General features: G+C 44.8%; 1 long non-coding RNA gene across 1 annotated transcript in view; it reads right to left on the bottom strand.

Annotated features, from left to right (window-relative positions):
* The window catches only part of LOC138739086 (uncharacterized), an 87447-nt gene that overhangs the window by 37304 nt on the left and 26780 nt on the right, over positions 1 to 23363 (bottom strand). The window contains exon 2 of the long non-coding RNA XR_011341990.1: positions 10174 to 10219. This is a non-coding gene — a long non-coding RNA (uncharacterized lncRNA). The remainder of the gene's footprint in view (positions 1 to 10173; positions 10220 to 23363) is intronic.

Genomic DNA, 23363 nt, shown 5'->3' on the forward strand with positions numbered 1-23363 from the left:
ACTTTATAAGAGCATAGATAGATCTGTTCTGTGAGGCCAACTGTGCATCCACTCCAGAAAATTTCCTTTTATGGGACATCCTCAATTATCTGAGGGGTCAAATAATTGGATATATGAAAACAATTAAAAAAAATGAGAGGGAGGTGGGCAAATTGGAACAAGAAATTGCTCATTTAGAAAAGGACTTTCAAAAAAAATCTGGGCTCAAAGATAAAAACAGAGTCCTAATGAACAAAAATATGAAGTATAATGCGCTCCAAACATATTGTATTGAAAAGACCATATTGTGGTCTAGGCAAAAATATTATGAATTGGGGAGAGAGTCCATAAGGTCCTGGTATGGCAGCTGAGAACAGAACAAGCCTCAAGAACAATCAATGCAATACAAAGGGGAGATGGCAGGATCTCTTACAATCCAAAAGAAACCAACAAGTCTCCAGGGGAGGATGGGTTTCCATCTGAGTTCTATAGGGAATTTAAAGATTTGTTAATACCTCTCTATATAGAGGTGATAGACCAGGCAATGGAGACTCATAGACTCCTGGACTATTTCTGAACAACAATCATTATGATAATTTTGAAAAAAAGACAAGAGGGCATTAAAGTCACCCTCTTATAGACCTATTTCGCTATTAAACATGGACTACAAGATAATCAGTAAAGCCCTGCCAAATAGATTGGCAGACCATTTGCCAGAACTAATTAACAAAGATCAAGTGGGCTTTGTACCAAAAAGTTAGGCGACAGATAATGTGGGCAGACTACTAAGCATAATACACCTGGTACAAACTAGAAATGAGGAGGGTCTCGCTGTGGCTCTCGATGGAGAAAAGGCTTTTGATAGATTAGAGTGGGACTTTTTATTTAAAGTTCTGGTGAAAATTGGGCTAGGGTCAACTTTAATTAATTGGATAAGAGCGCTATATCATGTGCCCAAGGTGAAAGTTGTGACCAACGGGCAAATTTATTCAGCCTTCCCACTCACAAGATCAAGCAGACAGGATGCCCATTATCTCCAGCTATGTTCATACTGGCAATGGAGTTGCTGACTGAGGTAATTTGTCAGGATTCGGACATTAAAGGATTTAAAGTAGGCCAGGAGGAACATAAGATCAGTTTATTTGGTGATGACGTATTGGTATATTTGATGGATCCAGTAAATTTGTTGCCCAAGCTGACTATGGGGAGGTTTCCAGGTACAAAATAAATTGGGACAAAAGCAAAATTATGCCACTCACAGGAGGGGACTATAGCCAATGCAAAAAAATAGTTATCTAAAGTGGCCCCAAAATGGGATTAAGTACCTAGGAGTCAAAATTGATAATGAGTTGAATAACTTATACAAGTTAAAATATATCCCCTTGCTGGGAAAGATCACGGAAAACTAAACTAGATGGATGTCTCTGCCCATAACACTGGTGGGCAGGGTCAACTGTGTGAAAATTAATGTGCCAAGACTTCAGTATCTCTTTCAGACCTTGCCTATGGCATTGCCCAGGATTTTTTTTCAACCTTTGTCCTCACGATTAAGAAAATTCCTATGGAATGGGAAGGTGGCCAGGGTCTCTATGAAAAAATTGACCTGGGACAATAGTCTGGGCAGATTATGGTTGCCAGACTTTCTAAAAATATTATTGGGCAGCCGAGTCGAGGTACATCTCACCATATTTTGAGGGGGGAGAGGTATCGTTCTGGGTACAAATTGGACTGCGCCTGGTGGGCGAGAGGGTAGCAGAGAGTCGGATGCCAAATTATGCTTTGGAAATACAGACAGCCCTATTTTAAGACAAATTATTCACATTAGAGTGATATTAACCAATATTTAGGAATAAAATTGGGGCTGTCTCCAAAAACATCCCTGACTCTGAACTGTTTAATACCTTTGACTGCAGGTAACAAGATCGTATACACCTGGCACAGGAATGGTATCAGGTCTATAAAGGACAGTTACGAGCAGCGATAACTAATGTCATTCAAGTAGCTCAAACAGAGGTATAATTTGTCAAATAAATCATTCCACTGCTACTTTCAGATAAGATCTTTTCTCCAGGACAAACCAGGTCCAACCATGACTCTGCCAAAGTGCAGTGACACAGAGACCAGGATTTGAAGGCGAACACACAAAAATTCATTTCAGCAATGTATTTCCTGCTCCAAGTGGAAGGACCTAAATGGGACCTAGGCGGGAGTTGGATCTGGGAAAATGATTGATGAGCGGTGCTGGTCCAACTTCTGTCAGATCAGCATGATCACAGTCATCAATGCAAGGCTGGTGCAATACAACTTCCTGCATCAGCTGTATCTAACACTGCAAAGGAGTAACAGGTCCAACTGCCGGACCAGTGTTTAAGATGCGGCATTGAGACAGGAACCTTTGTGCTCATGACCTGGACATGTACTAAGGGAGGCCCTTCTGGGTAGAGCTAGGTGAAGTCCTAGGGAAAATCATAGGTAAAGAATTCCCACAGGATCCTGAGTTCTTCCTGCTGGGTAACATGATGGACGTAAGACTTACAACGAAGCTGTCCAAATTCCGAATTCAATTTGTAATGATCACATTGGCGGTGTCCAGGAAGTGCATAGAGGTTACCTGGAAATCTGACTCTTACCTGAGGATTGCACAATGGAACAAGGAGATCCAAGTCTTTGTTCCCCTGTAGAAGATAACCTATAACCTGAGGGGAAGGTGCGGCACCTTTCAAAATATCTGGCAGCTGTACCTGAACCACATAGAGGTGCGGCTGTGAAAAGTATAATCTTGCCTTGGGGCCCGACTCACCCTAAATGAGGGGCCTGCCTTAGCCCAGCCAGGAAAAGTCAGGGAGCAAAGATAAACTGGCCTGGTTCCTCCCTACTGCACTAGACCTGACCCATAACTCCCCGATATGATTTATCCCTATATTTTGGATGTTTCGTTGTTTAAACATCTTTTTTAGTTACCCACTTCTCTGTGTGTTGAGTGTTTGAGTTTTAGAGAATGGGGTGGAGTGGAGGGGGAAATTGAGGATAAGAGGTATTAGGTTTGGATGTTTGTAAATTTGTATAGATATGACATGGACAAGTGGGAATTGATGTAAACTTGTAATGACTATAGCTGACCAACTATAATTTACCATGTCCAAACCTGAAAAACTATAAACAAAATATTTTTAAAAAGATTGGAGGTGTAAAGGCCAAGGAACAATGTTTTCAAAGCTTGCAGTGGGATCTGGACCAGCTGGAAAAATGGGCTGACAAATGGCAGAAGGAATTTAATGCAGACAAGTGTGAAGTGTTGCACATTGGAAGGACAAACCAAGAAAGGACATACACAGTAAATGGAAGGGCACTGAGGAGTGTGGTAGAAAGAGGTATCTGGGAATACAGAAACATAATTCCCTGAAAGTGGCATCACAGGTGGATAGGGTTGTAAAAAGAGCTTTTGGCATATTGGCCATAAATCAAAGTATTGAGTATTGGAGCTGGGATGTTATGATAAAGTTGTACAAGACATTGGTGAGACCAAATCTGGAGTATTGTGTGAAGTTATGGTCACTCAACTACAGGAAAGGTATCAATAAGATAGAAAGAGTGCAGAGAAGATGTACTAGGCTGTTGACCAATCTTCAGGAACTGAGTTACATAGAAAGGTTAAACGGGTTAGGACTTTATTCCCTGGAGTGTAAAAGAATGAATGGATATTTTATAGAGGCATTTAAAATGATAAGGGTGATAGAGTAAATGTAGATAGGCTTTTTCCACTGAGGGTAGGTGAGATACAAACCAGAGGATATGGATTAAGAGTGAAAGGGGAGAAGTTTAGGGGAACTTCTTCACACAGAGAGTGGTGGGAATGTGGAACGAGCTGCCAGCTGAAGTAGTGAATGTGGGCTCAGTTTTAACATGCAAGAAGAATTTGGATAGGTACATGGATGGGAGAGGTACGGAGGGCAATGGACTGGATGCAGTGGGACTAGACAAAAAAATGGTTCAGCACCATCAAGAAGGACCAAAGGGACCTGTTTCCGTGCTGTACTTTTCTATGCTTCTCGTTCTAACTGTTTATTTCCTAATCTTTGGTTCAATTCACATTTCATTTGTGAGTCTCAACATGGACAAGACAGAGGAGATGATCACAGATTTTAGGAGAATCTGGAATGACCAGCCTCCACTACACATCAATAATTCAGAGGTGGAGAGAGTAGAGAGCCCCAAGTCCCTTGAAGTCTACTTGACAAGCGACCTATCGTGAACACACAAAATTTCCTCACTTGCCCATAAGGTGCAACAGCACTTCTTGAGAAGATGGAAGTGGGCAAGGCCACCGTCATCTCAACCTTCTACAGGATCTCAATTGATAAATGTCCTGGCCAGTTGCATCGCCATATGGTATGGGTTGCTGTTGAGAACTGGATCAAAGGTCAATCGACATGACCATAGGAATGGCAGAGAGGTTCACTAGGTTCTCCCTCCGCCCACCCCCCCCCCCATCAACTTGATCCACTGGGGTCGTTATCTGAAGAGTGGGCGCAAAATCGTTGAGGAACCCTACCACCCTGCACTTTCAACTACTCCTATTAGAAAAGAAATACAGGAGTATTAGAGCCACACCACCAGGCTGAGAAAGAGCTTCTTCCCATGGGTAGTGGGAATGACCAAAAGAACTAACCATCAAGTCTCTAATGATATTTATTTATCAATTTTTATAGATATATACTTGTCCTATCTATGTATTATTTGTATGCACGTTATAACTGGTTTTGTGTCTGCATGTTTTGCATCGAGACCAGTGAATCCTGTTCCTTCAGGTTGTCAGATGAGAATAAACTTGAATTTGTCCATGGCTCTTATTTCTTTGGTTGTGATTTGTATCTACTTCCTCTTTTGTATTTCTCTTCCATTACTCCCTGGTTTAAAACCTTTGCTATTTCAGTTTTATTCTCAAGATTCTCACTGATGAGACTGACATTTATTCCCTTGATACTAACGTGGCAAATCACCTACCCTGTACTCAAAATTTGATTAGTGAAGGTAGATAATTATTTCAAAATATTCATGTATATTAATTTTATATTATGCTTACATGTGATTAATATGTGTTGTGCGCATATGTATGGTCCAGAGGAAGACTGTTTTGTCCGGTTGAATATGTTCAGTCAGATGATGATAAACTTGAAATACTGATAGGTAGTGAATACCACCGCCAGTGGGCTGATCTCGCCTCCAACCGTGCATCTTGGCGCCTCACAGTTCGGCGGGCAGCATCCTCCTTTGAAGAAGACCGCAGAGCCCACCTCACTGACAAAAGACAAAGGAGGAAAAACCCAACACCAACCAACCAATTTTCCCTTGCATCCGCTGCAACCGTGCCTGCCTGACCCTCGCTCTTCAAATTTTACTGTGTGATTTTAAAGTTCACCTGAGAGAGCAGCAAGACCCAATTTCAATATTTCCCTACAATGATCTTACCTCCACCAGTGCCTCGTGATACACTCTATCAATGACTCCAAAGACTGAGTGAGGAACGATAGACTTTAATACACATGAGATTTCAGCTGGTCCAGCTCCATGTGCTTGTATGAATGGAAGGGGGCAGGGAGGTCAACCTTTATGGCCAGGTCACAGGGGGAGGGGTTACATGGGGTTGAGTCATCAGTCGATGGGCCAGCCACTTATGTACAATGCAGCAACAGTATATACATATCATCACATCTTGGTACTGCACAGTAGCATTAACCTAGATTTTCTGGGGATTTGAGCACATAAAATTCTGCCTCAGCCGTGATGATGCTTGCACAAAGCCACAATGACACTTTTGCAGTGCCTGCCTTCACATGTTTTGATGGAAAGGTTTTGGGGAATCAGGAACCGAACCGTGTTTAATCAGAAAACTTGGTCGTTGATCTACTCCAGGAATCAAGACTATTATAATGAAGGTCTATGTCAGGAGTGACGAAACTTGCTTAATGCAAGAGCCACATACAATAAACTTCAGATGTTTGAAAACTGCAATTATGTGATTGCAAGTCAGCCAACTAAAACTACCATTATGAGAACTGACCGGCTCATATGATTCCTGTCTCAGCCAATATATTTCCGTGAGCCACACATTACATGTCAAAGAGCCGCTTGTGGCTCACAAGCCATAGTTTAGCCACACCTGGTCTATGTCAATATCTGATCAAAGCTTGGGTGGAAAGTCATTATTGACTTGTCTAAAAACAAATTATTGGTTATCCATTTCAGTGCAGTTTTCTTTTAAATTCTCAAATGAAGGGATCGGTTTTCCCATTGAGTATTTCTTGATATGGGAGAAAGCATTTGAAGCATTCTTCATGCATTCCAAATTCACCACGGAGCCCTGACCATTACTGAGAAATTTCTGACAGAAACTTGCACGTAGTGGTTATGAAAGCTGGAAGCATGATTGATGCATATTGAAAATTTCTAATGCAGAAAGTCAAGTCTCAATGCATGGAAAATATGATGAATATTTTCATCTGAAATGAATTCCCAGCATTACTAAGCCTTTTTTTATGCTTTGCAAATGGTTATTAACAAAAGTAAAAAATAGCTAAGTTGGATGTACCCATTTGACACAGGTTGGAAATTGGTTCAGAGGTATGAGATAAAGAATATTTAATCTTTCCTTTCTAATTCAAAAAATATGATAAGTAGTAACTACACAGTGTTCCACACTGGAGGTTCAAATTTTTTTCACCATTGCTGCCTAGATTTTGGATGAGAATCAAGGAAGTGCTATAATCTATTATTTGGGATCATTGTAAAATGACATCCATAAAACCGTGATATGACTGGATAGAGTCAATACAAAGTTATGAAGAGAAATCATGGAAAAGAATTTTATTCTTGGCTGCTGCCATTGTATATGTAGCCTGGAAGCCAAGATATATTGTACTTTGCTCTGGAATTCAGTTCCATAGATTCCAATAACACTGAGTTTCAGAAACAGAAATTATTAGTTACAATTAGGGTCCCGAGATTGGATCGTATTATATCAGCATGGAATGAGGATCGGCTAAAGTATGCAAAACAAAACTAGGACAAAATAGTTCAGTTTCTGATCAGCAGTTACTCGGATAATACAAGGCCCAATGCTTGTTCCTCAGCTCTTTAGAACGTACACAACTGACTTGGGGTGGCGGGGGGGAGGGCATTGAGAATAAAGTGTCCTGATGATTCTAAGCTTGATGTTAAAGTGTGGAGTGGGGAGGGCACAAGGCCCCAGCAAAAGAATATATATAGTTTAAGTTATATCAATAACACATGTAATGTAAAAGAAATGCTGTCCATTTAGATAAGAATTTTTTTTAATGTGAGAAATTGTTGAATTAATTGAAATGGTTGAAGTTCAGAGGAGCTTGAGTGTGTCTGAATCACAAAGTTAACACAAGTTCAGTGGGCAATTAGGAAAAGAAATTTATTACAGGCAGAATATCAAGACAGAAATTCATTCTTGGTTATTTGCAGTAAACAGGTGATATGGTAGCACCCTCACATTGACTAACTTCCAGAATTCAGGCTTGTTAAACCGAATTTTAGAAACAGTGAAATGTGCAGATGCTCTTACAGATGGACATGAATAACAGCAAAATTCTTGCTGAGATTGGAGTATTATGGATGACTTCAGACCTTTTATCTAAAGAAGGAGATCAAAGCCTAACAGAGAGTAAAGCAATGATTAAATTGATTGAAGTCACAGAGTGATAGAGGTGCGTGGCACAGAAACTGCATCTCTGTGTCCAAGATGCTTATTGAGATTAATCCCACCAGCCTGAATTAATTCTATGCCTTGGCCTTGCATTTCCTGGATTCTGAAGTTAAAAGGAAGAATTGATAAGACTGAACTACAATTGTCAAGAGTTTGGAAAGAATGAAATATGTAAATAACTTTTAAGAAGCTTAAATTTTAGGCTCTTTCTGGTGGACAGAATCTTTGGCTTGGCTTCGCGGACGAAGATTTATGGAGGGGGTAAAAAGTCCACGTCAGCTGCAGGCTCGTTTGTGGCTGACAAGTCCGATGCGGGACAGGCAGACACGGTTGCAGCGGTTGCAGGGGAAAATTGGTTGGTTGGGGTTGGGTGTTGGGTTTTTCCTCCTTTGCCTTTTGTCAGTGAGGTGGGCTCTGCGGTCTTCTTCAAAGGAGGTTGCTGCCCGCCAAACTGTGAGGCGCCAAGATGCACGGTTTGAGGCGTTATCAGCCCACTGGCAGTGGTCAATGTGGCAGGCACCAAGAGATTTCTTTAGGCAGTCCTTGTACCTTTTCTTTGGTGCACCTCTGTCACGGTGGCCAGTGGAGAGCTCGCCATATAACACGATCTTGGGAAGGCGATGGTCCTCCATTCTGGAGACGTGACCCACCCAGCGCAGCTGGATCTTCAGCAGCGTGGACTCGATGCTGTCGACCTCTGCCATCTCGAGTACTTCGACGTTAGGGATGAAAGCGCTCCAATGGATGTTGAGGATGGAGCGGAGACAACGCTGGTGGAAGTGTTCTAGGAGCCGTAGGTGGTGCCGGTAGAGGACCCATGATTCGGAGCCGAACAGGAGTGTGGGTATGACAACGGCTCTGTATACGCTTATCTTTGTGAGGTTTTTCAGTTGGTTGTTTTTCCAGACTCTTTTGTGTAGTCTTCCAAAGGCGCTATTTGCCTTGGCGAGTCTGTTGTTTATCTCATTGTCGATCCTTGCATCTGATGAAATGGTGCAGCCGAGATAGGTAAACTGGTTGACCGTTTTGAGTTTTGTGTGCCCGATGGAGATGTGGGGGGGCTGGTAGTCATGGTGGGGAGCTGGCTGATGGAGGACCTCAGTTTTCTTCAGGCTGACTTCCAGGCCAAACATTTTGGCAGTTTCCGCAAAGCTGGACGTCAAGCTTATGTAAATAACTTTTAAGAAGCTTAAATTTTAGGCACTTTCTGGTGGACAGAATACCCTCACGTAAAGCTGCATATTCTACCCCTATGCGGCTCTTGGGGTACCCATCTGAAAGAGAAGGAGGCGCCTGTGAGCCGTACTTTATAACCTTCCTCTGGGAGGGATAATCACCGGAGCACTGAAGTCCCCCTAGGCATCTGAATGCAGTGGGAGTTCAGGAGCCAGAATGCCCTCCGAGGTGCGTCCCGTGCAGCGGTCCCTTTCAGATGGACAGCGCAGCGCTTTCAGGGTTGCCACCTGAATGACGACTCCAAAGCTCTGCATCCATTTCTGCAGGCGCATTCTTGGCGGAGAATGCATCTGAAAGCGGCTATTGGGAAGTCTGGAACAACGGGCTGCACATTCTGAAAGGCCTTTCAATAGGATATGAAGTCAGGTAGCAGAGTTGAAGTAATAAATCAGCAATGATCTTCTTGAATAATGAAGCAGCAATTGAAGGGTCAAATGGCCTGCTTCCATTTCTAATCCTGTTCTCTTCAAAGTCTGACGCAGGAATGACATAAAGTAACCAAAAAAATGGATGAAAGAATGGATCATAACATTTTTATTCAAAGAGAGAAAGTCAAAGCGACAGAGAGCTTTAAAAACCATGAGCACAGGTGATCACATACCGAAAACAATCTGTTGAAGCAACTTAAAAGAATTGCTAAATGTTTCCGGTTGAAATCCTTCACCAAGATTATTCAAATAATTTTGTTTTGCTCCAAATTATAACATCCCCTGCCATCCAGATAACATCAAACACTGTTCACAGGAGATCAAATGACTTCACAAAGTTTTCTGAAGAAAATCTGGGCACAGGCACCAATAGGCATCTGCTGTCTCTCTGATGAAGACATGGCAGCTAATAAAGCAATGTTGAAAAATGGGGACATTGAAGAACTGGAGGGGTCCAGAGATCTTGAAGGCTTGTAGAATTGAGAAGGTAATGGAACAAAGGACTGTCACAGAAATTACTCTGCTTTCCTGATCCTGAATAATTATTTACTGAACTTGCTGCTTTTGGATGATAGCAGATACAAGATTGACCAGATATCATTGTGCCTGAAGAACTACTCTTGGACACATCCTGAATAACAATTACTGGAAAGACCCAGGCAGCAAAATACAGTGTTCAAGAGAAAAGATAACATTGGCAAATGCAATAACTAAGGTAAAAAATCAAATGCTCTTCAAGAAAAGCTTTTGTTCTAAAGGGAATTAATTAAAAATCTGCAAGAGCAAAGCACAACTCACCCGGTTCTCATTATATTCCACATCATTCCTGGGGAATCATCGCTATCTGTCAAAGAGAGAAAAAAAAAATCAAAGATTTGTTTTTTCATTCATCAGTCATCAGATGTGTGACTTACTCCATTGTCAAAAACATTATTGACTCACAAATTTCATGCTACAAATCTGAGTTGTAATGAAGCTTCACCAAATCTGCATTATGAATGCCAGATTAGCAGAGATTACATTAATTGACTCGATTGGCTTCATTGCTGCAAGGAGTGGATCAAATCATTCATTATACTCATTAGAGAATGATTCAGGATGCATGTTTGACTTAATATTTTAGAGAAAATTATTTTTTATAACTAGGTACTCAAACATATTTATTATTTATCAAAGTACTTGTTTCCTATATTTTATTCTGAGGTTTATATTTTCTCTCATAAAAATTCAGATTTTCCCTGCAGCACAAATGCAAAAGTGGAACTTCAGGTGCTTTGGCACTAAATTATATTGCCATGGACAGCTAGTTCAGTCTATGGGTTCTTGTCCATTCATCCCTCACCTGCCTGGCCCACTAACCCCACCATAACCTTATCTTGATCAATGCACAATCCCTTCCTGAATCAAACCATCTTCTTTGATTCAGGATAAGGGGATAAATTTGAACACTAACTCCCTACAAACTGAATTATACCAATAAAATATAGTAACTCACTGATGTGCATTTAGTCAAGGCACTGAATGCATCTTGCAAATGGAAAGATAACAAGGAGGGTGGCCCAGAGTAAGAGGAGGGTGACCAGTTCAGTGGCGATGTTTTACAGGCCCTTTCTCTCTCCCCCACACTAATACTGCACAATTCATAAGTCTTGGAGCAGGTGGTGAGGAAGATCAGTGGCTTGATCAGATTGGGAATGTGCAGTAAGTGGAGTGAAGGCTTTGTTGTAGAAAAGGGAAGGGACTGGCCACCCAAAATGGGTTATCTGCAGGGTGATCAACATGCACTTGGTTGGGATGGCCAGTGGTGAAGGGGTGGATGATGAGTTGTATCAGTATAAAGAGAGGGGCTGATAGCCCAATGTTTGGGGCAATGGATGCTGGTCAGAACCTGGGGCAGGAGTTGATCATGGAAGAGTTACTGCAAGAGCAGGATGTAGTTGAGCAAGTTCACTTCAGTGAGACTTGCTGAAGCATGTGGTACTGAATTCCAGTACACTTATCTGGACTTTGTTATGGCACCAGTGCATCAGAGAATAGGGAAGGGTAATTGGTGACCATGTAACTCACACTCAGAGCCCAATTTTCCCTAACAATTAAAGCTTTGTGGAACTTAAGCCACACACCACACAAGAACAGGCCACTGTTGATCCAATTTTTAGGGAAGTGTCTATAAAGAGCTCAAGTTGTATCACAAAAAGTCAACAATTCTGATTTGATTGACAAGATTTGTGCCAATCACAAGGATGGCATTCAATCTATTTTCTCACCTTATCGATGGCGTAGTGATTGACTGGGCCATGCTCACTTCTAATCAATAGTCCTGTGAACTTGCTGGCAACTTTCTCCTCACTAGTCAGCTTGTCTTCAATGGTCATATCCATACATTGAAATCCAAAACTCAAAGGTGAGTGGTCGGATGCGAGTACATCTGGCCCCTGGATTTTGCACCCAGTCCAGTGCCCCAGCTTTATGTCAGCCAAAGGTCATACAAGCCACACAAGCTGCCCCCCCCCCACCCCCATTCATTTAATTGGGGTTGAAGTTCCTAAGTAAAATAGTAAGTATGGGTAGGTGGTTTTATTTCTCTTCGTTTTATTTTATTTTAATGTTGTTGATTAAATTTTCAGAGTTAAAAATTTGTTTTTACTTATTTAAGTTGAGCATGGTAGTTTATGTTTAAATAATTTTATAGAGTTTTTTGAGTAGGTTACCTGAAAAGTTGTTGAAGGAAAAGCCATGGATGTTGTCTACATGGGCATTAGCAAGGCCTTAGGTGAGGTCCTGCACGGGAAGGTAGTTAGGAAGGTTTAGTTGCTCGGTGTTCATGGTGACAAGGATTAGACATTGGCTTTAGAGGAGAAGCCAGAGAATGGTAGTGGATAATTGCCTCTCCACCAGTGACTAGTGGTGTAGCTCAAGGATTTGTGCTGGATCCACTGTTGTTTATCATCTACATCAACGATCTGGATGATAATGTGGTATATTGGATCAACAAGTCTGGAGATGGCACAACCATTAGAGGTGTGGACAGCCAGGAAGGCTTTCAAAACTTGTAGAAGGATCTGGACCAGCTGGAAAAATGGGCTGCAAAATGGCAGATGGAATTTAATGCAGACAAATATGAGGTGATGCACTTTAGAAGGGCAAACTAAGGTAGGACAAACACTGTATGGCATTGAGGAGCGCTGAAGGGCAGCAAGATCTGGGAATATAGATACACAATTCCCTCAAGGTGGCATCACAGGTAGAAAGGATCATAAAGACAGATATTGACAGAATAAAAATAGATAGAGTAAATGCAAGCAGGCTTTTTCCACTGATGTTAGGTGAGTTAATAACTAGAGGACATTGGTTAGGAGTGAAAGGGCAAAAGTTTAAAGTGAACTTTAGGGGGAACTTCTCCATGCAGAGAGTGTGGAATGAGCTGTCAGCAGAATCTGCAGATTCTGTGATTGTAGTAAAAATGCAAAAATACTGGATGTCATCTGCAGGTCACGCAGTGTCCATAATGAGACAAAGATATATAACCAAAGTTTCAGGCCTGAAACCTTCTTCAAGATATGAACAAAAACCAGGCAGACAATTAAATAAAAAGGCTGGGGGAGGAGTGAAGAAAGGGCAGTGGAAGAAGTACAGGTCAACAGGCAAATGGCTGTAAATGGACAGGTGAGAATTGATCAGGGGAGGGGTTGATTCTGAAGGCCCTTTCAAGTGGGCTGAACACCCCATTGTAAAGCCGCATATTCTCCCCCTGGGCGAGGGATAATTGGCGGAGTGCTGAGCACCGCCAAGGCACTGAATGAACAGCTGCTGTAAGCGGCTGCCTTGAGGTGGACTGATGACTCCATCAACTGGCGACCCAACTCCCCGCTGCCTGCCAGCCGTCCCCCCACTCCGCTTCCTGACAGACCCTACCCTACTGTGAAGAGGAGATCGGCGGGGACTGTCAGGGCAGGGGCAGCCAGCAGGGGATGTTGGGGGGGGGGGGGGGTGCGGCCCGTATGGTCTGTCACAGCCCGGCTGGCCACTCCTGCATCGGGGCAGTTCTCTGTAACTCAATATGCAGCAAAGTAATGGCAGTCTTCCCGACCCATAATCCCCCACGCAGCTGGAACTGTGTGGGAAACACAGAGCGGTTCCACTTGTGTGGGGAATTATGGGTAGGAAAGACGGCCATTGCTACGCAGCATATTTATAACGGGTGGTGCTGCAGCACCGGTCGCCCTACCTCCATCAGATCCGGAGGCGAACGAGGCACTTCTGGATATGAATAGGCCTCTTCAGGTGGGCCAGGGAACACTGCAGCAGCCTTTTAGGGCTGCCACCTGAAAGGTGAGTCTGCAAGTTAAGATCTGCTCCTACCGCCACCCTCAAGGCGGAGGATCCACGTGAAAGAGCCTTTAGTGTTTGCGGAGGTGAAGGAAAAGGAGACAGATAAAGGGAAAGAGGGAGTAGTTTCTTTCCAACAGCTGTCAGACTCTTGGATCTCCCCTTTTTACATGAATCACGGACGGCTCCATCACCACAATAGGACTGTCCCCAATGTTGCAAGGTCACTTTTTTCTTGCACTTGGATAACTATGAATAATTATTATCTTTTGCATTATTGACTCTTTTCAATTCTTGTCATTGTTTTAATTGTAAATTTTATGAAGTTCATGCTCAGTTGTAGCAAGCAAGAATTTTCGTACATATGTATATTGTACAATGTATATGACAATAAACTTGTTATTGTTTATCACAAAGAAAGATATGCACCAAGTGTATTGCATTTCTAGCACATATTTTTTTTAGGAATAAAGTACATTTTGGAAATTTTTAAAAATCCTAGTTCAGTTCTGGTCTCCAAATTATAGGAAGGATATAGATAAGGTGGAGAGGGTGTAGTGAAGATTTACAAGGATGTTGCCTGGCTTAAAATACCTAGAGTACAGAGAAAGATTAAAGAGGTTAGGACTTTATTCATTGAAGCATAGACGGTTGAGAGGGGATTTGATAGAAGTGTTTAAAATTATGAAGGGAATAGATAAACTAGATGTAAGTGGACTCTTCCCCCTGAGAGCAGGGGAGGTTGAAACAGGAGGACAGAAGTTGAGGGTAAGGGGGCAAAATTTTAGGAGAAACATTGGAGGATGTTTCTTCACGCAGAGAGTGGTGGCTGAATGGAATAATCTTCCGGAGGAAATAGTTGAGGCAGAGCCAATTCTTTCATTTAAGAGGAGGCTGGATGTATACATGGATAAGAGGGAGTTGGAGGGTTATGGGGGGAGAATAGGTGGGGGGATCTAGTGGAGTTGTTTGAGTGAACTGGCATGGACTTGAAGGGCCGAGATGGCCTGTTTCCATGCCATAAACTGTTATATGCCATGAGATAAATGGGTGTGCAATGCAAGGAACTGTATTCCCTGCCTATTCACAGTTTAAATTAGTCTGGGACATAAACAATACCCAATTATGCAATGGAAATGCGTATCAATTAACGAGAGTAAATCATTTCTTACAAATTGGGCTCCATCTGCCAAAACATTCTGATCTTTACACACTTTTTTTTTACCCTGAGCCTCTTTTTTAAAGAAATGAACAATTAGTAAACGTTTTGCAGCACCAATTTTTCACAACGATGGATAAGCCAAACCATCTGTATCGTTCAGGTCAAAAGTGTCAGATGAAACATATCTTTTTTTTTGTTGTCTTTTGGCAGTAATTTTTAATTCTGAAAGGAAACATTGCCACCACATTCCCAGGGGGTCAAAGTGGCATATTGCTTATGAGAGATCTTCCTGAGAAAACTCAAGTTATAACTCTCCAAATTCCTCTTTCCAAATGGGAGTTTCTTCCAAAGAAACCTAAGTACGAAGTTGTCGCCACACATAATTTTATAACCAATTAAGTTAATTGCTTAGCAATTTTTACTTGTCATGCTGCAATTCTAATGCTGGCTTTTGACAGGAGGAACTCCCTACTGAGAGTGCAATGTCAGATAGCTCATTATCTCACAGAGAAGCTGATGTCTTAAGAACGACAGCATTAAGGGAATGAGTACATGCTGAAAATGCACAGTAGACAGTCAAGGTCAACATGAAAAGATTGGTTAACATTTCAGTTCTACATTCTTTATAAATTAAGGAAATGAAACTACTTCAATGTGATTGGGGTATTTATAGATTTGAGCCACTGATAAATATATATATTCCAGATGGAAATAAGTGGGATTAATGTTATAATTTTGAGGCAGATGATGTAAATGGAATTTCTTACTGTTTTTCTCTCTTTCACTATATAAGATTTGGCCACATATCAAGGATGAAGGTGGCTTTCCTGGTGGTTTTTAGGTCCACTCTTGATAATAGTTCATGAAAAATTTACTGCCTGGACTTCCAACCATCTCCCAGTTTCTGATGTTCATTTTACATCAATGACAATAATGTCCCACACTACAATCCCAATTCTAACCCCACAGCTTCTTGTCACACTCTGCCCTCAAACAGACATCAGCGGCCCCTTCTCCTAATCCCAAACTCCTCACCAGCCCCAACTAATGTTAGGACTCCTATGCTGCTCAGACCAATCTGCCAAGGAGTATTAACAAGCGCTCGGACATATTCACTTGCTGTACCTAAAACGCATTGGTTGGACTAAAATTTCCACATAGCAACATCCTGTAATCAAGATAGGCCTTCCAATCCCATCCACTCCTCTATACAGTCCAACTTCCTAAATTTTAACTTATTTGATGACATAGCACTTGTTCTTTGAGCTGACCTTTTACCATGGTTAAGTTGGCTGGGAAGTTTCCATAGGGTACTTGGTCTTAAATGCCTCTTTAGGGTCTAAACAGGCCCCTCCTAATCCAATACTGAACTCAAATGTCTTTTGAAACATCAAGAGATTTAATTCCCTGCAAGCACCAATGGAGCAATTTCATTTAAAATAAACCAATTAATGAATTACTTAAAATAATCTAGCAAATGGATTCAAACAGTAGCCAAAAATAGAGAGAAAATAAATTAAACCATCATTTCAATAATCCATAACTGCTGTTCCACAGCAGGAGACTGCTACTAACATCACCAATTCCTTGAAGCATGACGGGTTGAGCCTGAATATAGAACTGCATGTCTTCAATAGTCAGTCATGCTGAGTCCAACAAAAATGACCCCAATTGATATGGAACATTTACTGCCACAGAGCATCATTAAATGCATTATCAAATACAAATTGAAGCTGAACAATTTCTATATCCTATTTCTATATTCAGGCAAATTAGAGGAAAGATAGAGGAAGAAAGGGTAAGGGATGGGATGGAGAGTTTTAAGAACTTGGAAACTGAAAGAGATGGAGTGTAGCGGGCTGAGCGACCACGCGGGTGAATAGGACGAATCACCGCAACAAACGGACATTCCAAGATGGCGCGGGCCTCCCTTCACTGCCGAGAAGAAGTCTGTGTTTAGCGCCACATGTGAACTAAGGAGCCTTCCACTTCCGCATAGCGGGGCTACCGACTGAGGAGTGGCACCGCGACGTGATGATGTCACTTCCAGATGCAGGCAGATACGTCATCGGAAGTGGGCATTTCCAACGGGGCAACGTGGCAAATTCAAACCAATAAAGTAATTCTTTAGTTCACCTTTACAGTGTGTGGACATCTCTTTACTCGGTAGCGCTGCTGCAGCAATCGCTACAGTGGTGACCCCAACGGTTTCCCTGTTTTGGAACCAGCATCGATCGCATAAGAATGCAGCAACTGGCTGAATTCACAGTTGCCACGCCTGCAACCAAAGCGGTGGACGTACGTCTCCCACCATTCTGGGCAAGCTAGCCCAGGAACTGGCTACAGCTGGCTGAGTCACAGTTCCATATCAAGGGAATTGTTTCAGAGGATCTCTCCAAGCTAATGCATGAGATTGTGGCCCTGGCAGACAGGCATAGACTGTTTCCTGTTCAAGGCCCTATTCCTTCAAAACTATCAGTGCATGTACCCTTGGTATGGATTTCAGCACCCCGCACATCATAGCCAAGGAGGCAGACAGATTGTTCCGTACGCCACAGCAGAGTTCCCTCCACGTGCAACCAGTCTACGCAATCGGCACTGCCACCCCATTCAGCCCACCAGAAACACCAGCGGTAGCCGTGGCACAGCAGCAACATGAAGGACGTGTGGAGTACTGTTTCTAACACTGTCGATGGGGCAGGAACACCCTGATGGTGCACCCCCTGTGCTCGTACTCCACTGCCAAAACCAACACAGAGGTGGGAAATGGGAAGGCCAGCTGCTGGTAGTGGCCTTGGCGGTTGGCACACAGAAAGGCCTACTCTACCTCAGAGACCAGAGGACCAAGAGGGATTTCGTCATCGACACAGGCACGGAGATTAGCCTTATCCCACCCACATACTTTTGAGGCGAGAAACAAAACCAAAAGCCTCCCCCTGCAAGAGGCAAACAAGTCCTCTATTCCCAGCTACAGGACCTGCCAGGTCACCATCCACTTGTCAGACACTGTTTTCCAGTGGGTGTGCACCATCGCGGGTGTGGGACAGGCACTACTTGGAGCAGATTTCCTCCGGGCTAATGAACTGCTGGTAAACTTGACAAGATGCCAGTTAGTAAACGCCACAACTTTCCAGTCATTTCCCCCTCACCCTACGACGACACTTCTTCCTTCCGTTGGGAATGCATGCCCTAGACTGAGACAATTACGCCTGTCTACAGCCAAATACCCGGCTCTATCGGCACTGAACTTTCATGACTCCAACCCATCACAAGGTGTGGAGCACCACATAGAGACCACCAGCATCTTCTGCCAGACAATCTCCAACAACCCAAGGCCAAGTTTGCCGCCATGGAGGAGTTGGCCATTCCAACAGCCCATGGACATCTCTATTCCACACGGTGCAGAAAAGCTCCAGCGGTTGACGTCTGCGACAACTACCGACGTCTAAACAAAGCGACAGTCCTGGACAGGTATCCCATCCCACACGTACAGGATTTTGCCACGAGGGTACAGGGCTGCAGGGTATTCTCCAAGGTGGACTTCATAAAGGAGTACCACCAAATCCCAGTAAACCCAGCGATATCCAGAAGACGGCCATCATCACACCCTTCGGCCTCTTCGAATGCCTTTCGGACTCAAAAACGCGGCCCAGATATTCCAATGGTTCATGAACGTGTCGGCAGGGACCTCAACTTCATCTTCATTTATCTAGACAACATCCTCTTTGCCAACCCTGATGTCAGTACCCACAGAACGCACCTCACCCCCCTGTTCGACAGGCTGCAGCAGTTTGGGCTCACAGTGAACCCGACCAAGTGCCAGTTCAGCCTGCAAACAATAGACTTCCTGGGGCATCACATCACCCCACAAGGCACCACACCACTACCCAACAAGGTGAAGGCCATTCAGAATTTCCTTAAGCCGTGAACAACCAAAGGACTACGGGTGTTCCTGGAGGTGTCAACTTTTGTTATCGCTTCCTCCCAGGAGCAGCCACCCTCATGCAGCCCGTGTTCAGCCTCGTCAAACTCAGTGACAAGTCACTGCAATGGACACTGGAGGCCATAGAGGCTTTCCAAACCCCCAAGTCAGCACTGGCAAGGGCCATGGTACTGGTACACCCAGATCCCACCAGCCCCCCTGGCCCTCATAACGGATGCTTCCGACAAAGTGGTGGGGATACTAGAGCAATGGGTCGACAAGCACCTCTTACCTCTGATCACCAGAGCTCAAATACAGTGTGTTTGACCACGAACTGCTGGCCCTTTACCTGGCGATACGGTACTTCCACTACATACTAGATGGGAGAGTGTTCACCACCAACACAGACCACAAACCATTGACTTAAGCTCTGAGCAAGATTTCAGACCCGTGGTTGGCAAGACAACAATGGCACCTCTCCTACATATCAGAGTATACCACGGATATCCGCCATGTCGCCGGTAAGGCCAACATGCTGTCCAAGCCCACGATCGCCACAACCTCCGGAGAACTCGACTTCGCCCAGCTTGCCAAGGACCAGAGGGAGACCGCAGATGTCCAGGCGTATCATACAATCATCACCAGCCTGAAGGTCAGATATTTCCGTCCTGCACCAGGAGAACTGACCCTGCTGTGCAACATTTCCATCAGGTCCCCAAAGCTGATCCTACCCATGACTTGGCAATGGCAGGTTTTCAACCAGATCCACTATTTGTCCCATCCCTCCATAAGGTCCACAGTCCGCCTGCTCTCGGGCAAGTTCATGTCGCATGGGCTCCACCGAGACATTATCCTGGGGCTCGAATCTGCAAGGTACATCAACGCACCAAAGCACCCCCAACAGACTTTCAAGCTGGCGCAATGCAGGTTTGAACATATCCACGTCAACATCATCGGCCCCCTCCCAGTGAGCCAAAGCATAAGATATCTGTTCACAACCATCGACAGATTCACCCGCTGGCCAGAGGCGATACCTATGGCTGTGTGCAACACAGAGACGTGCGCTTGGGCTTTCCTCACCACCTGGGTCGTGCGTTTCGGAGACCCTACCCACATCACATCGGACCAAGGAGCACAATTCACCTCCTGCCTCTGGCCCAACCTGGCAAAATTCTGTGGCAGCCAGGTCCACCATATGACGGCCTACTATCCCCAAGCAAACAGAATGGTTCCACCACCACCTGAAGGCCACATTGAAAGCCCGACTGACTGGGCCGAACTGGATGGATGAGCTCCCGTGGATACTGCTCGGAATCCACCTCTCTTCCACCTCTCCCGGCGCGACCGCATGGTCAACATGCGGGCTGCCATCTTACTGAAACAGCTCCCCCTCTGACAGTGATGGCAACCCAGCACTGAAAGCTTTATCCACCCAGACACTGTTCACAAACTCTCTCTCCCCATCAGACCGAGTGGCATGATATCAATGGCTGCAAAGGAGCAATCTGAATTTGCTAAAATCCGCGGGTATTGTATTGCATCATTAACAGTGCGGGGCCAACATTATGACAATTTCCATTTACTGTTAATGCCTCAGCTCTGTGCACTAATCGTTCTGGGGCTGGACTTCCAAAGCCAGTTCAGGAGTGTCATGATGGCATTCAGAGGGAGTGGGGCCCAACCACCCATCACTGTATACAACCCCCAGCTCACGAACCCCCCCACATGCAGCCCCTGCCTGAGGTCTCTCCACCCTCTACCATCGCTGTTTGTGAACCTGACCCCAGACTGTAAGCCCATAGCCACTATGAACAGACACTACAGCACTGAGGACAGGGCATTCATAAAATCTGAGGTGCAGCAACTCCTGGCAGAGGGGGTCATAGCACCCAGCTCCAGGCCGTAGAGAGCCCAAGTCGTGATGGTCAGGGGCGGAGGTAAACCCCATATGGTGATTATCTATAGCCAAACAATCAACTGCCTCATGCAACTGGACACATGCCCCCTTCCCCAGATCATTGACATGGTTAATAGGATCACCCAGTATAGGGTGTTCTCCACCATCAACCTGAGGTCGGCATACCACCAACCTCCCCTACACCCAGGAGACAACCAGTATACCGTGCTCAAAATGGATGGCAGCCTCTACCACTTCCTCCACGTACCCTTCAGAGTCACCAATGGTGTCTCTGTATTTCAGAGGGAAATGGATCGGATGGTGGAGAAGTGCAAACTGACAGCCACGTTCCCCAACCTAGATAATGTCACTATCTGTGGCCATGACCAGCAGGACTATGACACGAACCTTGCCAAATTTCTCCACACTGCTAAATACCTCGATCTGACCTACAATGTGTGTTTAGCACAACTTGTCTGGCCGTCTTCGGATGCGTCATGGCACATGGTGTCATTGCCCCAACCCCTATCACATGCATCCCCTTATGGAACTCCTGATCCTGCACAATCTCAAGGCACCTAAAAGATGCCTGCAGTTCTTTTCCTATTACATCCAATGGGTGCCCAACCATGCCGATAAAGCCTACCCCTGAGAAGATCCACAAACCTTCTCCTTATCAGCAGAAGCCCAGGCAGCCTTCACCCAGATCAAGGGAGACATTGCCAAAGCCACGATACATGCCATGGATGAATCCGTCCTGTTTCAGGTGGAAAGCGATACACCAATTTTGCGCTGGCCGCTACTCTCAACCAGACATGCAGGCCAGTAGTATTTTTTTCTCGTACCCTTCACGGTCCTGAGACACAGCACTCCTCTGTTGAGAAGTAGGCACAGGCCATCGTTGAGGCAGTACGCCACTGGCGTCATTACCTGACCAGGAAGAGATTTATCCTACCAACGGACAAATGTGCTGTTGCGTTCAAGTTCAATACCAAGATCAAAAACAACAAAATCCTGAGGTGAAGAATCAAGCTCTCCACCTACAATTACAACATCCTATACAGGCTGGGCAAACTCAATGACTCCCCCCCCCCCAAAGATGCCCTATCTCAGAGGACATGCGGCAGCAAGCATCTCAGCTGCCTCCAGTCCATCCACGATGGCCTTTACTATGAGATTGTTCCACTTCATGAAAGCCCGGAACCTTCCCTACTCCAATGAGGATGTCAGGTCATTGACCAGTTACTGTCAGGTCTTCTTTGGAATGCAGAACCACAGTTCTTCTGGCCAGACAAATCGCACATCATAAAGGCCTCACGCCTCTTTGAACGACTCAGCATCAATTGCAAGTGGCCCCTGCCCTCATCCAACAGTAACGTATACTTCCTGAAGGTCATTGACGAGTACTCCAGGTATTGCCATCCCCTGTCCTGACATGACTTCAGCCACCGTCATAAAGGTGCTCCTCAGCATATTTACCCTCTACGGGTACCTGAATTACATCCACAGTGATCGGAGATCCTCTTTTATGAGTGATGAACTGCGGCAGTTCCTGTTGGCTGGAGGCATTGCCACTAGTAGGACAAACAGTTCCAACCCCTGGGGGAATGGCCAGGTAGAGAGAGAAAATGCCACAGTTTGGAAAGCTGTCCTCCTGACTCTTAAATCAAAAGGTCTGGAAGTGTCCCATTGGCAGGAAGTACTGCTGGAAGCACTCCGTGCCATCCGATCTCTGTTATCCAACGCAACCCCAGGAGGACAGCGACCAGAACCACGCTACCACACTGTCCTCATCCCTGGGACCCGGCCTGCTGTGAAAACATGTGAGGGTTCGCAAGTCTGACTCATTGGTCGAAGAGGTGCAGCTCCTGCACACCAACCCTTTACCTGGTGTACCCCAATGTCCATGAGGACATGGTCCCTGTCCGGGACCTAGCACGTGCCAGAGACCCCTGCCCACTCCCCACCCCCTTCAACCTAGGTCCTACCTAGCATGTGCCAGAGACCCCTGCCCACTCCCCACCCCCTTCAACCTAGGTCCTACCTACACCCATACCACTCCCCACAGGGTCTCAGTGCAGGTCAGCGACCCACCATACACCCCAGATCCTGCTCCAGCTGCTCTGACCACCATGACTGTCCCCACATACAACCAAGCCCCACCTCCGACGGAGCCAGCCCTCCCTCCCCAGCCTCAGGACACACGACCAGCAATGGAACTAACCATTATACCACCAGTGGAACTGCGCCGGCCACAGAGGCAAAGGAGACCGCCCATTCGGCTGAGCCTCTAGGACTTTTAGCCTGGTGGGGTATTTGTTTTAAAAGAGGGGGTGAATGTGGTGATATAAATCTGCGAAAGTGTGACTGTCAATGGATAGCTGGTCCGTCCCCCACTGGTGACTCGCTCCCTGGTAACTCCTCCCCTTGTGACCCTGGAATAAAAGTTGACCTCCCTCTTCCGTCCTCAGTCGAGCACTTGGAATCGGGCCAGCTACAAGTCTAAAGTATAATAAAGCCTATCGTTCCTCACTCTATGGCTTTGGAGTTATTGATAGAGCCTATCAAGTCAATAAAAAAACTTTTCAAGACTGGTTATAATGTCATAGATCCACACAGCATTGAAAAAGCTCTTCTCCCCACCAAGTCCATGCCAACCACCACAAGCTCCCACAAAG

The sequence above is a fragment of the Narcine bancroftii genome, chromosome 7 (assembly GCF_036971445.1).
Source record: "Narcine bancroftii isolate sNarBan1 chromosome 7, sNarBan1.hap1, whole genome shotgun sequence".
Classification (NCBI taxonomy): domain Eukaryota; kingdom Metazoa; phylum Chordata; class Chondrichthyes; order Torpediniformes; family Narcinidae; genus Narcine; species Narcine bancroftii.